This window comes from Scyliorhinus canicula, chromosome 7 (genome assembly GCF_902713615.1).
Source record: "Scyliorhinus canicula chromosome 7, sScyCan1.1, whole genome shotgun sequence".
In the NCBI taxonomy this organism is placed as follows: Eukaryota; Metazoa; Chordata; class Chondrichthyes; order Carcharhiniformes; family Scyliorhinidae; genus Scyliorhinus; species Scyliorhinus canicula.
This window is the reverse complement of record NC_052152.1, coordinates 129,806,521-129,826,523: the sequence shown is the minus strand read 5'-3', so window position 1 is coordinate 129,826,523 and position 20,003 is coordinate 129,806,521. Positions and strand designations below refer to the sequence as shown.

At 47.8% G+C, this 20,003-nt stretch overlaps 1 protein-coding gene across 2 annotated transcripts in view; it reads left to right on the top strand.

Annotated features, from left to right (window-relative positions):
• Positions 1-20,003, top strand: part of rtf2 (replication termination factor 2) — a 264,358-nt gene that overhangs the window by 177,693 nt on the left and 66,662 nt on the right. The gene's annotated exons all lie outside the window — the stretch shown is intronic.

Sequence of the window (20,003 nt, the reverse complement as noted above, 5' to 3'; positions counted from 1 at the left end):
TCGCTGCAGGAAAGGATATCCCGAAGCATGGTACATTGATCACGAGGTCATGCTGCAGCTGTACAAAACTCTGGTGCGGCCGCACCTGGAGTACTGCGTGCAGTTCTGGTCACCACATTATAGGAAGAATGTGGAAGCTTTGGAAAGGGTTCAGAGGAGATTTACTAGGATGTTGCCTGGTATGGAGGGAAGGTCTTACGAGGAAAGGCTCAGGGACTTGAGGTTGTTTTCGTTAGAGAGGAGAAGGCTGAGAGGTGACTTAATAGAGACATACAAGATAGTCAGAGGGTTAGATAGGGTGGGCAGTGAGAGTCTTTTTCCTCGGATGGTGATGACCAATACGAGGGGACATAGCTTTAAATTGAGGGGTGGTAGATATAGGACAGATGTCAGAGGCAGTTTCTTTACTCAGAGAGTAGTAGGGGTGTGGTAGACTCGCCAACTTTAAGGGCATTTAAGTGGTCACTGGATAGACATATGGATGAAAATGGAATAGTGTAGGTCAGATAGGCTTCAGATGGTTTCACGGGTCGGCGCAACATCGAGGGCCGAAGGGCCCGTACTGCGCTGTAATGTTCTATGTAATGTTCTATGTTCTACTGGAGAGATCATGCAGACGCTGTGACAATGGATGAATGGGCATCACGGGGCAATTGCCAGGCAGGAATGTTCCCTTCCAGTCAGGGAACACTTCAGCAGTCAAGAGCAGCCAGCCCCTGGTCTTCGGGTAAGCATTCTCCAAGGTGGCCTACAAGACACGCAACAGCGCAGAATCGGCGAGCAGAAATCTATCTATAGCTTAGTTCCGCACACGAGTACAGCCTCAACCGGGACCTTGGATTCATGTCGCATTACATTCACCCCCTCACCATCTAGTCTTGGCTTGCAAAATCCTACCAACTGTCCTGGCTTGAGACAATTCACAGCTCTTTAATCTGTGATTATGTCTCTCTCCAGTTGCTCTGTCTGGGCTTTAATTACCTGCAAAGACTCACATTCAAAATATCGTCTTGCATCTTTGACTTTGTCTATATATTTGTTTCTGGAACCAATCTCTTCATTCACCAGAGGAAGGAGCAGTGTTCCAAAAGCTAGTGATTAGAAACAAACCTGTTGGACTTCAACCCGGTGTTGTAAGACTTCTTATTGAATAAATTCAATGATGTAGCCTTCACTGACCTCTGAGGAAGAGAGTTCTACGTACTAACAATCTTCTGAGAGAAAAAATGCCTCCTCATCTCCATCTTGAATATTCTTAACTCTGCCCCTGGTTCTAGTTGTCTCCCGCCCCACCACAAGGAGATATCCTCCGATATTCACACTATTTTGTATGTTTCAGTAGGATCACCTCTCTTTGTCCTATATTCCAATGGGTATAGGCCCAACCTGTTCAATATTTCTTCAATAGAATCATCATCCCTGAATTCCATTTAAATACCTACCTACCTCCTGTTTTGTAAATAGCTCTTATCTTGTAGGCCCTCTTTTAACCTCCTTATCTACCTGTCTCATTAGCTTCAGGGATCTGTGGACATGCATTCCAAAGTCCTGTTCTTCTATACATCTCCGTGTCCTTCCATTTATTGTATTGTGCATTACCTTGTTTGGCTGCCGCAAATGCATTTTTAAAAAAATTATTTCGTGAGATATGGGCATTGCTGGCTGGGCCAGCATTTATTGCCCATCCCTAATTGCCCTTGAAGGGACTTTTCAAAGAGTCAACCACATTGCTGTGGATCTGAACTCGCATGTAGACCAGGTAGGGATTGCAGATTTCCTTCTCTAAAGGGCATAGTGAACCAGGTGGGTTTTAATGACACTCGACAATGGTTTCATGGTCATCATTAAACTTTTAATTCATGATTTATATTCAATTTAAATTTTCCTAACTACAATGGTGGGATTTGAACCCGGTCCCCAAAGCATTTTCCCGGGTCTCAGGAGTACTAGTCCACTGATAGTACCACAACACCGCCACTGACTCCCCTCTGGACTGAACTTAATTTGCCTCTTTTCTGCCCAGCCAAACATCCATTGGTATCTTCCTGCAGTTGACTGCCATCTTCCTCACTATCAATCGCATGATATCAACCTCATGCCAATTTTGTGTAAATCATTGATATATACCATAATAAGCAAGGGAGCTGGTACTTCCTGCCAAATCCCACTTCTTTTATGTTTCTGCCTCCGTAGATAATTCAGGCAGTGTCCTATTGGGCCCTCCTCCACCAACACCCTGACTCCCCCCCTCCCCACCACCCACTTTTCCCCTACCTCCCCACCACCCCCCTTCCTTTCCCTTCTGTTGGTACAGAGGCAAGGGTATCTGGTCTCTCCAGCACAAAGTTTAGTGCTTGTACCATTTGTTTTTTGTAGAAATGTGTTGTGAACTGCTTTAATAATCAGAGTATACCCCCCCCCCCCCCCCACCCACACATTGGTACTGAGGGGAGGGTAACCTGTTTCTCCAACACAAAATTAGTGTTTGTACCGTTTGGCTTTGTATATGTTTTTTACTGGTTTAATAAAAAGATATGGCTAATTCAGCTACCCTGCACATTTTGGGTTGTGGGGGTGAGACCCACACAAACACGTTCAGTGACCCGGGGCCGAGATCGAACCCGGGTCCTCCTCAAAAATTCAACCAAATTGACCAGTAACAAATTCATACTAACTGCCATTTATTAATCCATGCCTTTCTAAATATGATTTATACTGTCCCTCAGAATTTTTACCGTTATCAGTTTGATTTCTAATTGTCCCTACATTTTCTGGAGTTATCCTCTTTGTATTATTTATGAAATATCTTTGCATTTTTCTTGATTTTATTTGCCAATATTTTTGTCATGCCCTCTCTTGGCTTTCCTAATTTCCTTTTTAATTTTACCCTGCACTTATATATTCCTCTCAGCTTCCTCCAGTGCTGAGTTCTCTGTAACTGACATATGGGCCCATAACTTCCTGCTTGTGGTCGGAAGCCACGTGCTACCGATTCTGAAAGAGAAATCTGCACACTTACCTGGGCTCTGATGATGCATCCAACCTTCCTTTCTTTTCGGCAGCCTGAGGCCTCCAGAGCCCCATTCTGCACAGACTCTAGCACGGCGCAGGACATGTGCAGCCCTGCCCTTCTGACGCTGCCAGCTTGGAACGCCCACTTGAGGGCAAGCATTTAAAATAGCATATATATATATATATATATTGAACAAAAATAGGCAACTACTTTAACATGTGTTTTTAACATCCTCTTGACAAACCAAAGTTTAAAACAAATAATTTTTCACCACCTGTGACTTCAAACTCACTTAAACAATAAAGTATATTTTTAATCGAATTAACAGCCCAATGCCAAGTCAAAGTTTAAGTCGAATATAAAAGCTCAAAAATTAAGTTACAATTATATAGAACATTGGTTAGGCCACATTTGGAATACTGTGTCCAATTCTGGTCACTGCACTACTAGAAGGACGTGGAGGCTTTAGAGAGAGTACAGAAAAGATTTACTAGGATGTTACCTGGTATGGAGGGTATTAGCTATGAGGAGAGATTGAATACACTTGGGATTGTTCTCCCTAGAGAGACGGAGGCTGAGGGGCGACCTGATGGAAGTTTATAAAATTATTAGAGGTAGAGATAGGGTAAATAGTTGGAGGCTTTTTCCCAGGGCAGAAATGACAATTGCAAGGGGGCATAAGTTCAAGGTGAGGGGGGAAAGAATCAGTGGAGGTGTGTGGAGGACGTTTTGTTTTACACAAAGGATGGTGGTGTCCTGGAATGCACTGCCAAGTGAGGTGGTTGAGGCAGATACATTAGCGACCTTTGAGACTTATCTGGATAGGCACATGAATAGACGTAGTATCGAAGGACACAGGCGGTTGGTCTAGATAGAACACATGATCGGCACAGGCTTGGTGGGCCGAAGGGCCTGCTCCTGTGTTGTTTTATTCTTTGCTTTTGTTCACTCCTCGCTATTCCATACTCGTAGCATTGTGATTGCCCATTTTGTTCCCAGTTCAACGTTCCATGCCTCATTTGAGGCTCTTTCTAGCATCCCTCCTGACATCTGCAAATATTTATTTGCCCAATACTTTCCGGGGAAAACCGGTGATTATTTCAGATTCGGGACCAGACCAATGCTCCCTCTGCTCCCACATGGCTTCTTCATTGTCCCCAGATTCTCAGGGCCGCCACGACCACAGGGCTGGTGGAGTACTGTGTCGGCAGGAACGGCAGAGGCGCAGTTACCAACGCCCCCAGACTGGTGCCCTTGTATGAAGCAGCCTCCAAAAGGTCCCATGCCGACCCCTCCCCACCACCCACTTCCTGATCATGGGTATATTCGCCGCCCAGTAATAGTTACTAAAATATGGCAGCGCCAGCCTGTCCACTCCCCAATCCGCTGAAGCATTACCTTCCTTACTCACTGGTTCTTGCCCGTCCAAACAAAGCCAGTGATCACTTTGTTGATCCGTTAAAAAAAGACCGTGGAATAAAGATGGGGAGACACTGAAATACAAACAGGAATCTCGGGAGGACCGTCAGCTTCACCGTCTACACCCTCCCAGCCAGTGACAACAGAAGCGCGTCCCATCTCCGAAAATCGTCCTTCATTTGGTCTACTGGTCGGGCCAGATTTAATTTATGCAGCTGGTCCTATTCCCGCGCCAGTTGAATGCCTAGGTACCTACTAATCTAAACGGCAGCTCCCCCAATCGCCTCTCCTGTCCCCTTGCCTGGACTGCAAACATCTCAATTTTCCCCACATTTAGCCTATACCCCGAAAACCGGCCAAATTCCCCTGGAATCCTCATGATTTCTTCCATCCCCTCTATTGGGTCCGATACATGCAGAAGCAGGTCATCTGCATAGAGCGAGACTCTGTGCCCCCCCCCCCCCCCCCCCCCCCCAGACTAGCGCCTTGAGACTCTCCGAGCAATTGCCTCTATAGCTAGCGTGAACAACTGTGGGGAGAGGGGGCATCCCTGTCTCGTCACCTGGTGCAGTCTAAAATAGTCCGATGTTGTCCTATTCATTCGTACACTTACCACAAGAGCCTGATACAGCAACCTGACCCAGTCAATAAAGCCCCGCCCAAATCCAAACCGTCCCAGTATCTCCTACAGATAATCCCATTCTACCCAATCAAAAGCCTTCTCTGCATCCATTGCGATCACTACCTCCACCTCCCTACCTTCCGGGACATCATGATCACGTTTAACAACCTTCTTCCATTGGCCACCAACTGCCTACCCTTAACAAACCCGGTCTGGTCCTCCCCAATAACGTCCGGAACACAATCCTCAATCCTGGAGGACAAAACTCTGGCCAGCAATTTAGCAACAGGGATATCGGCCTGTAGGACCCACACAGCTCCGGGTTCTTGTCCCGCTTCAGAATCAGCGAAATCGTGGCCTGTGACATCGTCGGGGGCAGCACCCCTCTTTCCCTTGCCTCATTGAACATCCTCATCAACACCGGCCCCAATATCCCAGAGAACTTTTTATAAAACTCCACTGGGTACCCGTCCGGCCCAGAGGCTATACCCGACCGCATGGCCTTCAGACCCTCCACTATCTCTTCCAACCCTATCGGGGCCCCCAGCCCTTCTACCAGCTCCCCGTCCACCTTTGGGAAATTCAGCCCCTCCAAGAAGTGCCTCATCCCCTCCACCACCGTAGGGGGTTCCGACCTGTGCAGCCTACTGTAGAAATCCCTAAACTCCTTATTCACCCCTGCTTAATCTCCAACCCGATTTCCATCTTCATCATTTACTTTCCCTATCTCCCTGGCTGCCTCCCTCTTTCTAAGCTGCTGTGTAAGCATTCTGCTGGCCTCTCCATGCTCATAGATCACCCCCCTTGCCTTTCTCAGCTGCTCCACCGCCCTCCCTGTGGTTAGCAAGCCAAACCCCTCCTGTAGCCTCCGCCGTTCCCTTAAAAACCTCGCCTCTGGGGTCTCAGAATACCTCCTAGCGGTCTAAAAGTCCCACATCTAATCTCCATTGTGGGCGCTGGTTACTGTCTTTACTAACCTGCAGGTCAACCCAGTGCGGAGAATGGTCTGAGATTGTGATCGCTGAGTACCCCATGTCCACCATCCCTGCCAATAAGGCCCTGCTCAGAATAAAGAAATCAATCCGGGAGTACATTTAATGCAGGTGTGAGTAGAAAGAGAATCCCTTCACCCTCGGCCTCCTAAATCCCCCCCCCCCCCCCCATGACCAACCTGTGTGAGTCCAGGTCCAGTATCTTCCCCAGCATCCTCTTTATAAACTCCATATGATCCCAATTTGGCACATACACGTTTACTAATACCACCTGCACCCCCTCCAGTTTTCCACTGACCATAATGTACCAACCGCCCACATCCAAGACTATTCTACCCACCTCAAACACCACCCGCTTATTGATCAGGATTGCGACCCCCCCCCCCCCCCCAGTGAAAGACCTGACTGACCCATCCTTTTCTCACTCTAATCTGGTCAGTTACTAGGTGCGTCTCCTGCAACATTACCACATCTGCCTTCAGTCCCCTAAGATGCGCGAACACATGTGCCCTCTTGACTGGCCCATTTAACCCTCAAACATTCCAGGTGATCAGCCTGGTTGGGGGGTCATTGTCCCGCCTGCCGAAACAAATTGGCTCCAGACATGGGTGGCCTGGTGGGGCTTCCTTTGAGAATTCGGGCTTCCTGAAAGAATGAAGATAAGCCACACAGATCAGGCAGCAGCTTAGAAATATTGGAAGAGGAAAAGGACTGTCAGCAGAAGTCCACAACTGCAATAAAGAGCAATTCTCTTACCTCAACTTCACCCGCTATTAATGCATGAAAATTCTTTGCTTCACAAAATGGGTTGTGGCTGGAATCTGCCAACTGCTGCAGCCCCAACTGCAATCTCAAATCTGAGTACGGCCATCATTGCCTCCCTGACTCAGTCTTGACAACCACCTCACCAAGTCTGAGACTTGAATAGCAGCTGATGAAAGGTGTTCACTTGTGTGGATATTTAAGTAAGCTCAATATCCAGGCTGCTGAAAGCTGAGCTTGGGAAAGGTGCCCTCAATTGCTGGAAGCTGCAAGTTATTGAAGCAGAATTGGGAGCCCTGGAGCACTTTAGGCTGCAATATACAATTGGGTGATGGCTTTCCTCCACCAGATGAGAAAGCCATTTGTTCCAAAACCTACCCAATAACTGCAGCCTACATTTAATATATCCCTTAATTTCCCACTGTACGTAATGTTGTTGCATTTAAAGCTCAAGTGAGGGTGTTTAGCAAGGCTAACTAGAAATTTGTTAACTAAATTGGATTTTGTAGAAGTTGATGGATGAAAAGAATGGAAAATAAATTCCACAGAATATGAGAAAGACAGCCAAAGGCAGTTACAGCCCTTGTGGGGTGAAGGGAATGGATAATGTACACAACACCAATCAGAGGAACAGAATGTTTTTCGGAAAATAAAGAGAGCTGGAAGGCATTGGAGTGATAGGTAAAGATACACTGGCAGTCGAGGTTATGCTAGTGAATTTTCTCATTGTGAAACCTTAGTTCTTGGTTACCAGTGCATTCTCTATTTTGCACTCTTTGAATTTTGAAAACATTATTGAGGCTGATTCACACCACTGTTATTGTCAACTCTGTTCATGTGTACTCAATTGATTATTTTGAAAGGCAGCAACTGCTAATTATCTTCATTTGATTTAAATTGATCCTCGGACATCTTTCTTTAGAACATTGAATTCCTATGGACAGTTAGCTGAAACATTAAAATTCAGCAAAATTGAGGCACTTCCTTGCTGTCATCAGATGCAAATTATCCCATCACAAATATGCCTGAATTAGCAGGAATCCCAACGACCCATTTTTCCATTGCTAACTGATTGCCAACATGTGGGGAGACCTAACAGGGTCACAATTGATTCATCTTTCGGGAAGCTATAGTCATTACTACAAGGATGCTATTATTTAATTAGTCAGATCCCACAACCAACAAACCGATCACATTTAAGCTCTGCAGTCCTGCCACATCCATCTGGGATAGGTGATGGACAATTAAATAACTACATGATGAAGGAGGAGGCTCCACAAATATCCCCAACCTGAATGATGGGAGAGCTGACCATATTAGTGCAAAAGACAATGCTGTAGAATTTGCAATCCTCTTTAGCCTGAGGTGCTGAGTTGATGGTCCATCTCAGCCTCCTTGTGGCCTCCAATTTCGCAGATGCCAGTCTTCAGCCAATTCGATTCACCTCATGTGATAAGAGGAAACGGCTGTAGACAGTAGAAACAATAAAGGCTAAGGGCCCTGGCAGTATTCTGGCAATATTACTGAAGGCTTGTGCTCCAGAAGGAGCTGCGACCCTGGCCAAGCTGTTCCAGTACAAAGTGCAAAATTGCCCAGCTGGACAAATCCAACCTAGCTAATTATCATCCCATTGATGTACCCTTGATCATTCTCAAATTAATGGAAGAGTTCGTCAGCAGTGCTATCAAGCAGCACTTGCTCAGTAATAATCTGCTCACTCGTACACAGTTGCGGTTCTGCCAGAGCCACTCATGGTCGGCCCTCCAAGCCTGCGCCGACAATGGTACCTGCTGAAACTAAAACCATCTGCACTTACGGAGCCCGTATCCTTCCATTCCACACTATTCATATATTTGTCCAGATGTTCCTTAAATGCCGCTATCGTACCTGCTCCCACCACCTTCCCAGGCAGCATGTTCCATATATTTACCATCTTTTTTTAACAAGTTGTCTCGCACATCTGTTCTAAACTTTTCCCTTCGCACTTTAAACCTATGTCCCCGAGTACTTGACTCTCCTACCCTAGGAAAGATCATCTGACTATCCACTCTGTCCATGCCACTCATAATCTTGTAGACCTCTATCAGGTCAACATTCAACCTCGGTCATTCCGGTGAGAACAGACCGAGGTTATCTAACCTCTCCTCGTAGCTAATGCCCTTCACATCAGGTAACATCCTAATAAACTGCTTCTGTACCCTCTCCAAAGCATCCACATTCTTCTGGTAGTGTGGCAACTAGAATTGTACACAATATTCTAAATGAGGCCTAACTAAGGTCCTGTACAGTTGCAACGTGACTTGGCAATTTTTGTATTCAATGCCCCGACCAATAAAGACCAGCATGCCGTATGCCTTCTTAACCACCTTATCCACATGCATTGCCACTTTCAGTGATCGGTGGGCATGCACGCCCAGATCTCTCTGCCTGTCAGTACTCGCAAGAGTTCTACCATTTATTGTGTAATTCCTACATGCATTGGACCTTCCATAGTGCATTACCTCACTCTTGTCAGGATTAAACTCCATCTGCCATTTCTCCTCCCAAGACTCCGACCAGTTTATATCCTGCTGTATCCTCTGACAATCCTCTTCACTGCCCGCAACTCCACCAATTTTTGTGTCGTCTGCAAACTTATTAATCAGACCAGCTACATTTTCTTCCAAATCATTTATATACCGTACAATAAAGGCCCCAGAACTGATCCTTGTGGACTGCTGCTAGTCACAGCTTTCCGTTCAGAAAAGCACCCTTCCACTGCTACCTCTTCTATGCCCAAACCAGTTCTGTATCCAACTTGCAGCTCTCCTCTGATCCCTTGTGACTTCACCTTTTGTACAAGTCTACCATGAGGTACCTTGTCAAAGGCTGTACTGAAGTCTATGTGTACAACTTTTCCCTCATCTATCATCTTTGTCACTTCGAAAAACCCGATCAGATTAGTGAGGCACAACCTGCCTTTTACAAAACCATGCTGTCCATCACTAATACGTCCATTTGTTTCCAAATGTGAGTAAATCCTATCTCTAAGGATCTCCAACTGGCGTAGAACTCACCAGTTTATAATTTCCTGGATTATCCCTGCTACCCTTCTAAAACAATGGAACAATATTGGCTACTCTCCAGTCCTCCGGAACTTCACCTGTAGCCAGGGAGAATATAAAAATTACTGTCAAGGCCCCAGCAATTTCCTCCCATGCCTCCCTCAATATTCTGGGGTAGATCCCATCAGTCCCTGTGGACTTATCTACTTTAATGCTTTTTAAGATGCCAAACATCTCCTCCTTATTAATATCAACGTGACTCAGAATATCTACACACTCTACTCTATACTCATCCACAAAGTCTTTCTCCAGTGAATACTGAGGCAAAGTATTCATTTAGTATCTCTCCCATTTCTCCTGGCTCCATACATAGATTCCCTCCAATATCGTTGAATGGACCAACCCTTTCTCTGGCTACCACTTGCTCTTTACATATGAATAAAATGCCTTGGGATTTTCCTTCATCCTGTTTGCCAATGAGATTTCATTACCCCTTTTAGCCTTCCTAACTCCTACCTTAAGTTCCTTCCTACTTGAGTTATATTCTGCAAAGGCTTCAGCTGTCTAGCAGTAAGTGTGTCCCAGTCAATATAGGGAAAGTTAAAATCACCCACCACAACAACCCTATTGTTTATGTATCTTTCCAAGATCTGTCTGCTTATCTGCTCCTCTATCTCCCGAGGTCTGTAGTAAACCCCAACATTGTGACAGCACCCTTTCTATTCCTGAGCTCTACCCAGATTGCCTCGCTGCCTGAACCTTCCAAGGTGTCCTCACTCAGCACAGCTGTGATATTCTCCTCAACCAATAATGCAACACCCCACCCCTTTTGCAGCCCCTCGATTCTGCCTGAAGCATCTAAATCCTGGCTGATTTAGCACAATGGGCTAAAGAGCTGGCGTTGGTTCACATCCCCCTGCTCAAAACCTGTCCATCATTCACAGGGCGCAAGTCAGGATTGTGATGGAATGCTCTTCACTTGCCTGGATGAGTGCAGCTCCAATAACACTCGAGAAGCTCAACAGCGTCCAGGATAAAGCAGCCCTGCTTTGATTGGCATCCCATCCATTAGAATAAACTTCACTCCCTCCACCAGTGAGGTAGAATGTCCAAAGTCTATATCTTCTAGAAGACTCACTGCAGCAACTCACCAAAGTTCACCTTCAAAACCCATAATTCGTACATCTGGAAAGACAAGGACAGGAGATACATGGGAAGAGCAGCTCCTGCAAGTCCCCCTCCAAGCCACCCGCCATCCTGATCTGGAAATATATTGCCGTTCCTTCACTCTCATTGGGTCCAGAAGCTCTGGGTTCAAGTCCAACGTCGGGACTTGTTGACCATGGAAGGAGTGTTCATAGCATGGTTCAATGGGCTGATAATCAGCTCGGGAATCCTTCCACTATTTCTCAAAGGGAAAAAAAGTGTTTGCTATGATACGCTAAAACAAAAAATGGACTGCTGTTCATCACAGCATTCTAATGTGCAGTGGAAGATGGGCAATAAATGCTGGCCTAGCCAACCACACCCACATGCCATGAATGAATTAATTAAAACAGATCATTGCATATATATATATATGGGGCGCGATTCTCCGCACTCACGACGGGGCGGAGAATAGCGAGCGGCGCAAATTTTTACGGCGATGCTGGTCCGACGCCCTCCTGCTAGTCTCCCGCCCGCCCCCCGACACGAATCGCTGCTCGCCGTTTTTTTACGGCGAGAAGCGATTCTCCCCTGGCCGATGGGCCGATTTCCAAGGCCTTTACGGCCGTTTTCACGATTTTTAATACACCTATACCAGTTCGTGAAAACGGCCGCGAAGTGCCGTTCTGCACAACCATGCCAACCACAGCCAAGGGTGGCATGGGCCCGCGATCGGTGGGCACTGATCTCGGGCAGCGGGTCCGATTCCCGCGCACTCTTTCTCCCTCCGCCGCCCTGCAGGATAAGTCCGCGGGGCGGCTGAGGGGCATTACGGACCGCGCATGCGCGGCTGACGTCATCATATGCGTCAGCCGTCGCTAACTTTGGCGCGCGGCCTTAGCGAAATTCGTTAAGCCCGCGATGCCGGAGTTCACGGGGCCGCGATGCTAGCCCCGACCGGGGAGCAGAATCAGGTCCCGAGAGGGGGCGCGGAGGCTGCCATGAAACACGGCCGGTTTCGTGGCAGCCTTCATGACTCTCCGCCTTTGCGGAGAATCGCGCCCATGCTTTTCAAATGAATGTCGTGAAATGTGGTGGTACCCTTTGAATGGATTTTGAGACTACAATTCACAGAAGAATGATCAACTTGAAGGATATTAAGCTACCAGATTTGGAAAGTTTATTATAAAAACAGAAAATACTGCAAATAATCAGGTCAGATAGCATCTATGGGCAGACAAAGAGACTTAACGTTTAGTGTTTCATCTTCCAATGAAAGGTCATTGACCTGAAGTGTTAACTCTGTTTCTCACTCCACATATACTAGTAGACCTGCTGAGTGTTTTGGGCATTTCCTGTTTTTATTTCAAATTTCCAGTTCCACAGTGTTTTGCTTTTGGAAAATTTATTTTTGGTTAAAATGTTCTTGGATAAGTTTCCACTCTCCAAGGGTAAATATGAAGGCACCAAATGATGTATAAACAAGGGCACTATGAGGCAGGTTAAACAGTTTGTTAATTTCTTGTTCAAAACACTGGCTACAATGGATTGTCCAAGAAACAGATCAAAAGACAGTATGGTGGAAAAGAATTTTCTGGGAAAGTAGTTTTGTGTCTCTGTTAAGAAGCCATCAGCAGTGTGTACTTCATATCACAGCTGTGTATCCATGAGCATTATCGTGAAGTCAGTTTTTCCAGTGTTTGGTTCAGTAGTTTGAAATTCATGTTGATATTGGAGCTCGAGTGCTGATTTTTATCATTTGTGTTTGCATTCATTTCAAACAATGGGACAACTCATAACTTGGAAAAACATATGTGCTTTATTTCATTTAATTGCTTTAGTACTGCGGAGCAGGTCACTGTGATAAAATTGCTCAATCAGATTTCACCTACTTCCCTGGCCATTGTCTCAGGCCAAACTAGACTTTTTGCAATCTGTGACGTATTCAATCCGAAACTCAGTTTCTGACTATATACTTTCTATCACAAAAAAACCTGCCTACTTCCATCCTGGCAACATTGCTTGTCTCCAACTCTACCTCAGCCCATCGATCATTGAAATCCCTCTTCTCACCTAAAGACTGGACTATTCCAATCCTCTTGTGACCTGCCTCCTGTCCCCATTAACATCATCCACAAAACTATTGTTCGTATTGTATCTCACATTAGTTTCTGCTCACTTAGCATCCCTGTCATTACTGACATATGTACGCCCCAATTCCCAGACCTCTACATCCTCTCATTTAGAATTCTCATCCAATTGTTTAAATTCAGAGCTGCAGAAGAATTTGAGACCTTCACACTCTTGTGTGTTTTAAGTTGATATAATGCCTTTCATGACCTCAGTGTCTCTAAACACTTCACTGCCAGTGAAGAATTAGTGAGATACAATAAAATAGTTACTGTTGTGATGTAGGAAAACACAATCAGTGGGAAATAAACCAGGTCGTGTAAGAAAGGTCTGATGGGGAGGGCCTTGAGCACAACCAGCCAAACTAAGTTTTGGCACTTGTTTGATGAGGCATTCTGCCAAATTACTTTGACAGTTTGCTCAGAGAACCATCGAACAGGATCCAGCATTGCCTTTTTCACGTAGGGCTTCTAGAACGTTAAGCGCCACTGCCATGCCTCACTTGTAGTTAAAAGTGGTTCTCTGCCTCAGCATGTCGTGACACTTGGTGTTTGCATACTGAGGATCTATGCACAGCTTCATGCAGCCACACACAAAGGTGGTCTTCAGGATTAAGGCAATATTGGCCATGTTTCTTCCCCCTTTATCTAAAGGTGTGTATATTGTGTCCCTGCGACCGCGGTCCATTTTTAACCTCCAGATGAAGCGAAAAATGGCTCCGGTGATAGCTACAGCACAGGAGTGAGGAATGGGCCAGACCTATGCCATGTACAGCAATACCAAGAGTGCCTAACACCTAATGACCAGGTTCCTACCTGCAGTGAAGTGGTAACGTTGCTCCCACATACTCATTTTTTATTTCACTCTAGCTACTCACTCTTTTCTGTTCCTTACACATGCCCTGATCTTTCCAAACCATGCCTCAGCACCCTCGGGCCTCTGATCTGACAGTGATGGGGACGAGGGATCAGTCAGCCCAGTTCCCAAGCAACAGGAACTCGCTCTTGCCACAATTTACCTTGGCCAAGACCAGTTGGAATTGGTCACAGATGTTTATCAGCCGGTTGTCACTGACAGCAGATCCGAGCAGATTGTGGTGACGTCGTCCATGCAATGGAAGGCTTTGCCTGAGTGCCTCTGCTGCCTGGGACTGTCACTCTTCATATCCGAATCATTCCTGATGGACTCAGTCAAGGGTTCTATGCTGTACATGAGCAGGACAGGAGAGAGAGACTCCAGAAAAAATTAGACAGATTAAAACCTAGTCTAACACTTCACAACTGATACCCGCCCCAGTGAACCCCACCCCCCCTCCCCGGCTACTGAACTACCCCTTTTAAATCTGTTACAATTCTAGTTGCTGTTATAACTGGATGGGAAGATCCTAGAATGGAGCACTGGCTCAAAAGGCTGTAACTTTTATATTTTCTTTGTCAAACGTCGAGGAACAGAGTCACGGGAACATTAATTAGTTTTAACAACAAAGAAAAACATTTATTAAACATGAAAAAATTGGATTATAATACTCTTTTACTCTCTCCTTAGCTTAACAAATATGCACCAATTTAAAGATTAACATCGAATACAAAGTACATCTTAAGCTCCCATTAACACAAAAAGTCCCTTTTAAGCACATGAGATGACTGGGCAAATACACACAGTCCATTCTAAACCCAAATTAGTGTCTGTGGATTTCTCCTCAGAATCTCCCCAGATTGTTTGTCACATGAAAGCTTCCAAACCCCATTCCTAAAACACACTTTAAATTCTTCTCTCAGAATAATGCTTTCCCTTGGTGATTTGCATTCTAAACTCCAGTCCAGGTTTTACAAATGACACTTTTGAATAATGCTTCTGCTTCACCAACCAAGAATCCAGTCCATGATTTTACGCCAAACCCTTCAGGGTTTCAGTTTCTTGATGGCTGTGCAAACTGTACACAATTGCTTTAACTCTCTATTCCCAGACTGTATTAAAATGACATCAAATATGTGTGCAATGAAACTTCTTTAGATTGATTCCTGGGGTGAGACAGTTGTCCTCTGAAATAAAATATTGCATTTACATAAAGCCTTCCACACCCAGCATAAGCCCCAAAGCATTCAAGTACTTTTGAAGTGCAGTCACTGTTGTAATATAGGAAATGTGCCAGTTAATTTGTACAGAGCCAGCTCCCACAAACAACACTGTCATACTCTGTTTCTGTGATGTTGATTGAGGGATAAATATTGGCCAGAGCAAGGGAAGGTTGAGAGGAGATTTGATAGACATGTTCAAATTCATGAGTGGGCTACACAGAGCAGATGAAGATAAATTGTTTGCATTGCCAGAAGCATAGATTTAAAGTGACTGGCAAAGAGTCAAAGATTACATAATGAAAAACTTTTTTATACAGAAAATAGTACGGATCCGGAATGCACTGCCTGAGATGGTGGTGGATTCAATCGTGTATTTCAAAATAGAATTGGATACATGCCTTAAAAGAGAATTTGCAAGGCCTCTGGAAAGGGTAAGGGAGGTAGACTAGATGAATTGCTTTTGCAGAGAACTGGTGCAGACTCAACAAGCTGAATTGCCACTTCTGAATGGGAGATTGATTGGAATGTACCTATGGTCTCTAGTTTCGAAACATTTAAAGTGATCTCATTGAGCTGTATGAAATTCAGAGAAAACTTCATGAGCTACATACTGATATGCTTTGACAAAGGGTCATCTGGACTCGAAACGTTCGCTCTTTTCTCTTCCTGTGTGTTGAATCACTGTGCACCTGTATTAGGGGATGTACGGTAGGACCTGCACTACAGGTTCACCGGTAGCCCCTGCCGGCTAGCTCCGCCCACAAGGAGTTGTATAAATATGTGTGTCCTTCTCCTGATCAGCCATTTCGCCAGCTGCAGTAGGAGGCCACGGATCTGACTGTAATAAAGCCACAGTTGTACCAATTTGAGCCTTTGTGCAATTCATCGTGCATCAATTTATTACAATCAGATTTTTCTACATTATGGATATCAGGATCAAACCAGATCGCCTGCAGCTGGATCCGCACTCGCCAGACGCCAGAAAGGACTTTAATCACTGGCTGGCTTGTTTTGAGGCCTACATCAATGCTGCGAGCCCCACGCCGACGGAAGCTCAGAAGATCCAAGTTCTATACTCCAGGTTGAGCTCCACCGTGTTCCCGTTGATCCAGGATGCCCCAAGTTACGCGGAAGCGATGACACTCCTAAAAGAGAATTACGTTCAGAAGACAAACACACTCTTTGCAAGGCATGTACTCTCCACTCGCGTACAACTACCTGGTGAGTTGATCGAAGACTTCTGGCGGGCTCTTATCCCACTCGTACGGGACTGTGACTGTCAAGCCATTACGGCCACTGAACATTCCAATCTCCTCATGCGTGACGCATTCGTAACGGGGATTGCGTCGGACAACGACTGCTGGAAGGGGCCACGCTCGACCTAACGGAAATGAAAACTTTAGCGCTCTCCATGACGGTTGCATCTCGAAACTTCCAGGCCTACCCCGCTCGCCGCGCAGCCTGCCCCTCCTGGACCCCACAAACGACCCCCCCCCGGCTGGGGCCCCTCCTAATCAATATGCCTGCGCCACCCGCCACGCCGCGTACCCTGGGGGTGCCCGCTGCTACTTCTGCGGCCAGCAGAAGCACCCCCGCCAACGTTGCCCAGCCCGCGCCGCCACTTGCAAATCCTGCGGTAAAAAGGGCCACTTCGCAGCTGTGTGCCAGGCCCGCGCAATCGCTGCTATCGGCCTGCAATCGCCCCCTCCAACCGGCCGAACGCACAATGGGCGCTGCCATCTTCTCCCCCCAGGTCCACGTGTGGCCCGTGGGCGCCGCCATCTTGCCCCGCCCCCACAACGTGCGCTCCATGGACGCCGCCATCTTGTTCCCAACAGGTCCTCTTGTCGCTGCCATTTTGTCTCCTCCACGGGACTGGAACGCTGGACCAGGGTCGCCAACGCTCCCCATCTGAATCCTCGGACGACCACCCGCAGCTCGCCTCAATGACACTGGACCAGTCCCGTCCTCGCAACCTGGCCACCGCTTCGACGACAGTGAAAATCAACAGCCTCGTGACCTCGTGCCTGCTGGACTCCGGGAGCACCGTAAGCTTCATTCACCCAGACACGGTAAGGCGCTGCTCCCACGCGGTTCACCCCACCAACCAACGGATCCACCTGGCCTCCGGAACCCACTGTGTCTCGATCCGAGAGTTCTGTGTGGTCAATCTCACTGTCCAGGGCGTAGAATTCAGCGTTTTCCGCTTCTATGTCCTACCCAACCTCTGCGCTGCACTATTGTTGGGTCTGGATTTTCAGTGTAATCCCCAGAGCCTCACCCTCAAATTCGACGGGCCCCTACCTCCGCTCACTGTTTGCGGCCTCACGACCCTCAAGGTTGGCCCCCCCTCCCTCTTTGCCAATCTAACTGCGGATTGCAAGCCAGTCGCCTCCAGGAGCAGACGGTACAGCGCCCAGGAGAAGGCGTTCATCAGGTCCGAGGACCAGCGGCTGCTTCAGGAGGGTATTATCGAGGCCAGCAATAGCCCCTGGAGAGCCCAAGTGGTAGTGGTTAAAACTGGGGAGAAACACAGAATGGTCGTGGACTACAGCCAGACCATCAATCGGTACACGCAGCTCGACGCGTACCCCATCCCACGCATATCTGATATGGTCAATCAGATTGCACAGTACCGATTCTTCTCAACAATTGACTTGAAATCCGCCGACCACCAGCTCCCCATCCGTAAATCGGACCGTCCGTACACTGCCTTCGAGGCGGACGGTCGGCTCTATCAATTTCTTAGGGTTCCCTTCGGCGTCACTAACCGGGTCTCGGTCTTCCAAAGGGAGATGGACCGAATGGCCGACCAGTACGGTCTGTGGGCCACATTTCCGTACCTGGACAACGTCACCATCTGCGGCCATGACCAGCAGGACCACAACGCCAACCTCTCTAAATTTCTCCGTGCCGCCACTCTCCTCAATCTTACATAGAACAAGGAGAAGTGTGTGTTCCGCACGACCCGTCTAGCCATCCTCGGCTATGTAGTCCAAAACGGACTCCTGGGGCCCGATCCCGACCGCATGCGCCCCCTCATGGAGCTCCCCCTCCCTCACTGCCCCAAGGCCCTCAAACGCTGCCTTGGGTTCTTCTCCTACTACGCCCAGTGGGTCCCAAACTATGCGGACAAAACCCGCCAACTCATACAGTCCACCCAATTTTCCCTCACGGCCGAGGCACAACATGCATTCGCCCGTATTAGAGCAGACAGAGCCAAGGCCGGGATGCACGCAGTAGATGAGACACTGCCCTTTCAAGTAGAAAGCGACGCTTCAAATTTCGCCCTCGCCGCCACTCTAAACCAGGCATCAGACCTGTGGCATTCTTTTCCCGCACCCTTCATGCCTCTGAAATTCGGCACTCATCCGTTGTAAAAGAGGCCCAGGCTATCGTTGAAGCTGTGTGGCATTGGAGGCATTACCTGGCCGGCAGGAGATTCACTCTCCTCACTGACCAACGGTCGGTAGCTTTCATGTTCAACAACATGCAGTGGGGCAAGATCAAAAACGATAAAATCTTGTGGTGGAGAATCGAGCTCTCCATCTATAATTACGAGATTTTGTATCACCCTGGCAAGCTCAACGAGCCCCCAGATGCCCTCTCCCGAGGTACATGTTCCAGCGCACAAGTAGACCAACTCCGGGCCCTGCACGACAGCCTTTGTCACCTGGGGTCGCTCGATTGTACCACCTCGTCAAAGCGATCAATCTTCCCTACTCCATCGAGGACGTACAGGCAGTCACCAGAGACTGCCAGGTCTGTGCGGAGTGCAAGCCACACTTCTACTGGCCAGACCGCACGTGCCTGTTGAAAGTGTCCCGCCCCTTTGAACGCCTCAGCTTGGATTTCAAAGGGCCCCTCCCTTCACCGACCACAACATATATATCCTCAGTGTGGTCGATGAATTCTCCAGGTTCCCCTTCGCCATCCCATTCCCCGATATGACGTCTGCCACCGTCATCAAGGCCCTCAGCACCATCTTCGCTCTGTTCGGTTTCCCCGACTACATCCACAGTGACAGTGGATCCTCATTCATGAGCGATGAGCTGCGTCAGTTCCTGCTCAGCAGGGGTATCGCCTCCAGCAGGACGACCAGCTACAACCCCCGGGGAAACGGGACGGTTTGGAGGGCCGCCCAGCTGGCCCTACGGTCCAGAAACCTCCCAGCCTCTCACTGGCAGGAGGTCCTTCCTGATGCACTACACTCCATATGGTCTCTACTGTGCACCGCAACAAATAACACACCCCATGAACGTGTTTTTACCTTTCCCAGGAAGTCCACATCCGGGGTGTCGCTCCCGACTTGGCTCGCAGCTCCAGGACCGGTCCTTCTACGTAGGCATGTCCGACTCCACAAGGCGGACCCCTTGGTGGACAGGGTACACTTGCTCCACGCCAACCCCCAGTATGCCTATGTGGAGTTCCCCGATGGCCGCCAGGATAAGGTCTCACTCAGGGACCTGGCTCCCTTAGGTTCCATCCACTCCCCCACACTTCCCCACCCACGCGCCACCCTCCCCTCCCCCGGCGCTCCCAACGTTAGCCCCACCAGGTCCATCCCTCCTTCCCCTGCCCACGCTAGAGGACGAGGACGATTTTGGCACGCTCCCGGAGTCTTCCGACTACTGGCCAGCACCGACATCGCCGCCACCGTTACGTCGCTCCCAGCGAACCGTCAAACCACCGGACCGACTTAACCTCTGATGGGCACGGACTACCAGAATGGACATTTTTTTTCACCTCCCCACTGTAAATTATTTGTAAATATGTATATAATTCCACGCCACCTCC